Source organism: Chenopodium quinoa, unplaced genomic scaffold, assembly GCF_001683475.1.
Source record: "Chenopodium quinoa cultivar QQ74 unplaced genomic scaffold, ASM168347v1, whole genome shotgun sequence".
Lineage (NCBI taxonomy): Eukaryota > Viridiplantae > Streptophyta > Magnoliopsida > Caryophyllales > Amaranthaceae > Chenopodium > Chenopodium quinoa.
Genome location: NW_018745248.1, coordinates 1,916,038 through 1,924,906, shown reverse-complemented (window position 1 = coordinate 1,924,906; position 8,869 = coordinate 1,916,038). Strand labels below are relative to the sequence as shown.

The 8,869-nt window shown below is 38.0% G+C and overlaps 1 long non-coding RNA gene across 1 annotated transcript; it reads right to left on the bottom strand.

Annotated features, from left to right (window-relative positions):
• Nucleotides 1–2,265: 2,265 nt before the first annotated feature.
• On the bottom strand, nucleotides 2,266–4,887 carry LOC110711257. The gene is made up of 3 exons (XR_002509315.1): nucleotides 4,557–4,887; nucleotides 4,222–4,292; nucleotides 2,266–2,542 (listed from the first exon to the last, which is right to left on the bottom strand). It is a non-coding gene; the product is annotated as an uncharacterized LOC110711257 (long non-coding RNA).
• Between the last annotated feature and the right edge of the window lie 3,982 nt (nucleotides 4,888–8,869).

The window sequence follows — 8,869 nt, the reverse complement described above, 5'->3', positions numbered from 1 at the left end:
ACCCAATTGCTGCTTCACCATCGGGTTTACTACTTAGGAGCACCTGTAGTGACCTTCAAGAAAGTAATGTGTGCAAGTAATTACTAGTTGCATTGTTTTGGTACGAAAATATCAAAAATACAATATGTTTAGAAATAGTCTCGTTAATTTACCACATGAAAGTTTGGATGATGGAAATGTTAAGCATGGAACCAGCTAGAAATTCCGTCAGATCCTCTCTAGAAATGTATGCGATCGCATCCTCATCATAGTGGAACAATGCCTTAGGCAAGTTCACTTGAATATGTGTACCCGTAGGCAACTCACTAACACGGTTGTGAAGAAAAGTGCATGCTTTCGAAAGAGACTTAAGGACATCGGCTTCTACCAGTGGAGTACATGAAGCTCTCGAACTCTTCTTCGACACTTGTCCTTGTTCCATGTTCGGAGGACCTTCTTCCTTAGATTTTGGCTTCTCCACCTTCTTCCTTTTAGCGGACTGATTTTCCACAGTAATCTAGTAACATAAAAGAACATGGTCATTGCACAAAGCACATGTTAAACATACAAGTAGTTACATACAAGTAGTGTTTACTTACCCCTCCTACCAACCTCAACCGATCACATGGCCATTGCACAAAGCTACCGGTCGCGTCACGCAACTTAAAAAAATCATATTCCTCTCTAGGCACCGGTAGTGGTAAGTCCTCAAACCCTGGAACTATAGAATCGATCCCGACCGAGATGTAATGGGTGCTAGTATTAGACTTAAAATGGACCTTGTCAAAAGGTTGTGCACTACCATACCCCACCAACTGCAACTGTCCACCATGTTTTTCCCCGGGGTGAAGAAGCTCACAAGGCGTCTCTTCCTACATATTTAATTAGGAGTTAGGACATAAGTTATGAAATAACAAACGAAAGCCTAACAAAAGAAAAGCCGATTACGTAGTGACGTTTACCTTAACATCTGGGAAAGGTCCAGGCATCGGATTTGCTCACTTCAATGACTCTGCATCCATAGGACTAGGATCCTGCAAAAGTTAAAAAATTAAACATGCAAACGACCTCGTTTGACGAACTTCATATGACGTAATTCGTCCTTGTACTAAAATTACCTCTCTCTCAACTATTGGATCGTCCTCGGGGCCACCTGGGTTACTACATGAGTCTACTTGGGTACTCGAGGGAAATGGCAAAAACGTCAAGTTCATGTGCTTCAGAATGGCATTGAATTGACTTTGCATCTGTTCTTGCAGCTCCGCGCGTATCTCCGCCTTAATTGATTCCTTTCCCTTCTCATCAATACGATGTGGCAAATTAACACTTGATCTGCTTTTTCCTGATTTGGTGTATTCTAAACCCATCACTTTCTCCCACCCTAGTTGTTTCCCGCCAAAACCAATTACTCGGCCAGGGTGGTATGGTTTTCCCAAAGCTAAGGTGAAAGGATCATTTTCGATGCGTAGAGTCAGCTTGCCTTCAATCACTTCCGATGTATGCTCGAGCTGTGACAACACAAAACGTTATCGGCTCTAAGTAAGATGTACTTGACAAGAAAATACAATTAATAAGTAGTAAAGTTTGCTTACAAGTGCATCTCACTAGTGGAAAATCCTCATCCGTAACGGGCAAAAAGGGGCCATCCGTAACGGGCAGCGTCCGTTACGTATGCGGCCGTTACAGATGGCCATTGTTATTCGTAACGGGCACTGTCCGTTACGAATAATGAGTTATTCGTAACGGACATTTCAAATGTCCGTTACGAATAACTCATTATTCGTAACTGACATTTAAGATGTCCGTTACGAATAACCCATTATTCGTAACTGACATTTTAGATGTCCGTTACGAATAACCCATTATTCGTAACGGACATTTTAAATGTTGGTTACAAATAAGGGGTTATTCGTAACGGACATCTGAAATGTCAGTTACGAATAAATTTTTTTGTATTAAAATAAGTCCTTATTTGTAACGGGCACATAAAACGCCCGTTACGAATAAGTGATTATTCGTAACTGACATCTTAAATGTCCGTTACGAATAGAGTTTTGTGGTATATAATTTAACACTTATTTGTAACGGGCAACAAAAGTGCCCGTTACGAATAACTGGTTATTTGTAACTGACAATTTTGCTGCCCGTTACAAATAATTATTAAATTAAATTTTCATTTTATTTAATTTCGACAGCATGTATTTATATATAATTAATATATATTAATTAAAACATGTAATAATATACTTGTTCCTGTAAAAAGCAATTATACCGAACAATCTTTCGTAAAAATTAATACGACGTAATATAAAAACTGAAGTAGTAACACATTACAAATAAAAACTTGTATAAATTTATCCAACATATACAACAACACTAAAAATATTACGTTGTTCTACCTAAGCTAATAGTTAAGCATTCAATAAATATTTACTTCTAAAGTGGATAAATCTTGAATCTATTCATCTTTCAGATTCAGCTTCCTCACCATGCTTCTGACTGCCTAGCCTAACAATGTCTTCAACAAGTATCTTCCCCTCTGATAAAAACAATCACACAGAATCTGAAAAGCAAAAGAACTGGGTCAGACCAACTTAAAGATGTCTTCTAGTACAATAAATGTTAGTGCCAAATTAATAGAGATCTAAGAGCACTCATACATGACAACTAATAACACTTTCATGCTAGGAATTTAAACATACACAACCAACTAAAAAATTCATGGAAGCAATTAGCCCAAGTTAGTCAAGTCCATGAATTCACTTAAATGAGACAAATTCAGAAAACAAAAATCTAAGAGCCAAATGAGTACATGTTATGAACTGGAAATTTCTGCAGAAATTCTGAAGAATTTTGATAGAAATTTGCATTAAAAGCTAAAAATAAAGAGTAATACAAGCTTTCGAGATGCTTCTTCTCTCCCAAACTGTATAAAAAGAACAAAAAAAACTTTAAATAGTATTCTTTATAACAATCTCTCCCTATTCTTCTCTTATTCATAGCATTAATCCTCTAATTCACTCACTAACATATATATATATATATATATATATATATATATATATATATATATATATATATATATATATATATATATTGCATTATCTAATACGCTTTTCCAAAAATGCTAATTCATAGCAGTACAAATCAGAAAATAGATTCGGAATGTGACACTAAGCAAGACATAAGCTAATGACAGCAGGACACAAAAGGTTCAACCAACCAAAATATAAAATAATAATAATAATAATAATTATTGTTGGAATTTATAGGGAATTTCATGTTTTTTAAACAAAAGCACTTGAGGGCATCCCTCAATCTCTTATGTCCTCTATTTGTTCATTTCAATGTGGAAGTGAAAAGACTGAAAATATGGATAACCATATGTTGACTACTTGAGCTACAAGCAAACTTAAATCTATACTAATTTTGCCAGTTGTATTGTACTAGTCAAATAAGCCAACCTTCCATATAAAACAATAAACATGCAATCTAGTGAATCTACATTACATTCCTAATCTAAAATCAGTTGAATAAACAAAATAATTAGCAATTTTATAAAGAAAATCCCTCCTTAGATGTCAAATCTTTTGCAAGACATATTCAAAAAAATACCAGTACATTTCAACCTCACTTTAGACAATCCACCAAACAGTCAAAAATAATGCACGTAGAAGTTCCTAGTGCAGGGAGAAGTATTGCATTATTTTAACTAATGGTATTCCATTCAACTGATAAGTGGTATTAAAAATGACTTAGTCAGCAATAAACTTGGAGCAGCTTCTATGAGGACTTTGTTAGAATGTACAATAAACATTAGGTTCAGAAAACTATAATTTAGAGCTAAAACAACTGAACACTTAACCTAGAAAACAAGCTAAATATACAATAGTTTTCAGCACACAGCTTATAAAAGGCCGACATGCCGAATGCACAAAAACATACGTAGTATCCAATATACTACATGCAAGTATCACTTAAAGTTGAAGCGGAAAATAAAATCTGAGAAAGAAAATAAGATCACTAATCTGTGAAAGGCAATCATAGCGTATCCACACTAAAGTGAATCCACAAGTTGTGCTCATCTGCTCACAAATTCTTGCAGCCATTACAAGCAAGGGATAACAGTGAGAAAATGTAATGAACTAACAATGAGAAATAGGAACAGCAAGCAATCACGATATACAATTGCAGAGAGAGACCAAGGCCGCAATTTAATTAGACCACAAAATATAAAACTACCTCTTGATCAAAGCGAGAATCTTTTTATGCCCAGTGGTAATCACATCCAAAGCTTATCATGCGCAGGGCAACTGCAAATAAACGGATTCACGATGTAAGGGGGGATCCAGAAAGATAGTAATAATTTGGGGAAAAAAAATCAATCAATTAATTCATACTTAGCTCAAAATTCAAAGGCTTTTAAACTAAAACATAATAAAACCCAAAACAAATGGAAAATAATAAAATCAATCAATTAATTTGGGGAAAAAAAAATAAAACCTATAATTAAGTAATTGCAATTAAGCAAACTGAAACAAGGGTTACGAAATTGGGGGAGGATAGAGAAAGAGTACGCTTTAATGGAGAACTATGAGCGCTTCAATGGAGAACTCAGACAGCGCTTCAATGGAGAACTCATACAGCGCTTCAATGGAGAACTCGGAGTGCGCTTCACTAATGGAGAACTCGGAGTGCGCTTCAATGGAGAACTCGGAGTGCGCTTCAATAATGGAGAACTCGGAGTGCGCTTCAATAATGGAGAACTCAAAGTGCGCTTCAATGGAGGAGAAGAGAGAGAATGAGAGGAGCAAAACGCGTGGGAGCTGCTTCAATATTGGAGAGAGAAAGAGGAATTTTTTTAACAGAGGGAGTGAAAAGGGGAAAGTAAAAATTTAGGGCTTACTTTAAAACTTTATTCGTAACGGACACCCTATGTTAGTTACAAATAACAAGGTCAAAATTCTGTTGACTTTTCTATTTGTAACGAGCAATATTTGTTGGTTACGATTAGTTACTTAATCGTAACGGGCAGAATAATGCCTGTTACAAATAACAACTTATTCGTAATGGGCACCAATATGTCCGTTACGAATAACAACTTTTTCGTAACGGGCACCAATATGTCCGTTACGAATAACCCTTTTCCTGCCCATTTCACAACTTTTTTGTAACGGACATTGAATTTGCCCGTTACGAATGACTTAATTGTAACGGAAAATCATATGTCTGTTACGAATAGCTTGTTACAAATAAGATTTTTTCCACTAGTGTCTGCTACTACTTTCTTATCCGGTTGCATGACATACTTGCCGGTTTTCTTGTCGATCCCATGCATAGCACACCACTAGTCAATTGCACGATTAACCAAAGTTGTGACCGTGGAAGAAAGTGGTTTATCAGATGATGGAAGCACAGATTTGGGGTATAGACACGCTTTGATCCACTTGGTCTAGACTCCGCAAATGTCTTACAACCCATATGATGGCTATACAATTTCTTCCCGGCATTGATTCTAGCTTGTTCGATTTTTTCCTACACATTCAGAAATATATGTTAGCATCAGTCTTTAATTTGTAACAAACTAAGAATCAATAGCCTACTCTATTGATAAATAAAAACATACAAGTGCGGTCCTAGTGGAAGATTTTTCCACAAAATTCTCCCAGTCCTTGACCGTTATTTGTGGATATAAATCTCACGGTTTCTTATCAGGTTTCTCCTCCTCTCCATCAGCTGTCACATTTTTCTTTGGTCTTCTCCTTCTTTTCTTATGGATCCATCTCGTCCTCAAGTAACTCTTGAAGTTTTTGAATCTCTCTTGTACAAAATCTTTAAAGACTTTTCTCTTGGCTAGCTCATCAGGAATATGGAACATACTCTGTAATTGGCGCAAACATCCATGTTAGGCAAGAGAAAAAAAATAAAAAATAAAAAATTTAAAAACCCGCGAATCGGGGCAGCACCGCTGCTGCCTGGCAGCACCCAGGCTGCTGCCGAGGCAGCTGCAGCAGCGTAGGCAGCTGAACCAGCCCAGGTTGCTGCCCGGGCAGCTGCCAGCTGCAGCCCTCGGGTTAGTTCTCGGGGGTTGACGATGCAATTTTTTTCTTACTACATATATATTAATTAATAATACTACTTTTAGTGACATATTTTGATATACACATCCCGTGAGAAGGTTATGCGCTAGGTTTGTAAAATAATCATACTTACCATTGTATCGTCCCAAAATGTTTGAAGCAACCCGTGAGGTATCTCGGCGAACTCAAGTTTGATTGGTATTTTACGAGTTAGAATGCCAACTTGACTAGAAAATTTGTCGCGCCATTGGCCAGTAGGTTGACCTAACTCGTCAAACTCAAGCACCATAGGAACGCCGGGTTTCTTGAAAGCTCTTGTTGCACCCCTACTCCTTCTGTTTACCGGTGGCTTTACCCCTACTCCACCACCGGTGGTTTTCACTTGGATTTGCATTTGAGTTTCACGATGTGAATCACCTACAACCTCGGAAACCACATTATCCTCAATAGGTGGGCAGTTTCAGCTATACGCTCGTATTCATCAAGCTTTTGTTGGAACTCAGCTCGTCATAAGCTTGGTCTTCCGGTTCCCTCATATCCGTCTCCTTATCAACATCATACAACTCGTCATCATCTTCATCATCCATATTTCCTCTTCAGAATGATGGTTCTCATCAGGATCCATGATATGTGCACACCTACAGTAAACAAGCAGAGCATGTTGTTAGTCATCAGTAATGGCAATCGAATCTGAGGCACGAAATAAGACAAACACTTACCCAACTTCTTTGGTTTCATAAAAAATTCACATATAATCCTCTTAAAATGAAAAAAAATAAAACACTTCCTAAAATAAACAAGTTTGTCGGAGCATAATATATTTAGTAAATAAAACATGCATCAATAAAAGTACCTCATTCGTGTATTCCCTCATTGTGGTCATATCGAATATACGTAGCATCATCATCTACATTGGTTGCTACATCAAGTGTAGGAGCAGTGAAAGGGGGAGAATCATCAAATGCATCATACTCTTCCTTGTCCTCAACCTCTCCAACCCCTAAAATTCTCCTTTTTCCAGCAAGGACGATGGACCATTTTGGATCGGACGGGTCAGTTACATAGAACACTTGCTTATCTTGAGATGCAAGGATGAATGGTTCAAGTTTATCCCGCAAGTGGCCAAGATCTACAAGAGTGAAGTCATCATTTCTCACGTTGCGCCTATTATTATCGACCCATTTACACTTGAATAGACCAACCTTGAAGTCACGGTAATCTAGTTCCGATATTTCCTGAATTCGTCCATAGTATGATAATAGTGCGTCAACTGGTGATGTATCCTTCGCACTTGCAAACTCTCTTAATGAAGCCACAAGAGTGACACCACTATTTTGAGTCGATGAGGATTTCTGATCCCGACTTTCAGTCTAAAATGTGTACCCATTTATGTCATATCCCTCAAATGAATGAACATCTTCCTTTGGACCATAAGCTAGCCACTTTATTGTATCAGACATAGTCTCATCCAATTGACGCATCACACGATCATAGAACCACTTCACAAACATCTTATTATGCAACTGAATTAGTGCTCTTTCCCCTTTTGATGGATATTCAACACGCAAACTATCCATGTGCTCTTCTAAATATGGGTAAACCTCCGCAATATGATGAAGCACAAATAGGTGAGCTTGCATGATTTGATCTCGAGCAGCCCAGATCCTTTTTGACCCGATTGTGCCATGACCATGAAGTCTCCCTTCATGTCGGGAAGTGGGAAGCCCAATAGGTTCGGCAACGCAACATACTCTGCCACGAAATTCCCAATCTCCTCGGACACAATTCCTTGTATCATACTGCCTTCCGGATGGGCTGGATTTCTTACTTTATCTTGCAGTGTACCCATGTGTCGTTCAAAAGGGTAGCACCACCTCATAAATACTGGACCGCACAACTTAATCTCATAAACCAAATGCAAAATCAAATGCACAATTATGTCAAAAATTGAAGGTGGGAAAAACATCTCAAATTTGCAAAAAGTTACCACAACATTCGCTTGGAGAGCATCAAGTGTAAAGGGATCAAGAAATTCGCTACAAATAGTATTGAAAAACCCACAGAGGCTTGTTATAACTTCTCTCACGTGCTTTGGTAAAATACCACGAATTGCAATCGGTAGGAATACTTGCATCATCATGTGACAATCATGGGATTTCATACTTGTAACCTTCAATTCTCCATTTAAGGAAACAAACCTTTTCATGTTTGACGAGAACCCAGATGGAAGCTTAATGTCATACAAACAAGCACAAAACCTTTGTTTTTCTTCTTTTGATAATGTGTAGCAAGCTGGAGATAAATACACCTTTTGGTTCTTTCCTTTTCCATCACCTTTCTTCTTTGCGATACCTGTGGCCTTTTCCTTGCGCTTCCCCTTACTGTTTCGACCACCATCTTCGTTTCCCTTTTCCTTAACCTTCGCCATCCCTACCTTAGCTTGAACCCACAACTCCGGACGAACACCCCACGCTTGCAAATCTAACCGCGCACTCTTTCCATCCTTCGTTTTTCCAGGAATGTTCATAATTGTCCCCAAAATTGCATCACAAACATTCTTCTCTATATGCATCACATCGAGACAATGTCTAACATCATGTTCTTTCCAGTACTCAAGCTTCCAAAAGATTGATTCCTTTTTAAAGAGAGCGTGTGGGTCAATTGGTTTCGTTGTTTTACCAAAAACACAATGAATACCCTTCACTCTTGCATAAACCTCTTTTCCACTCAATGGCCTAGGCGCAACCCCCTCCTCAGCTTTCCCATCGAAGGCCTTTTTTCTGCTTACGATACGGGTGATCGCGCCTAAG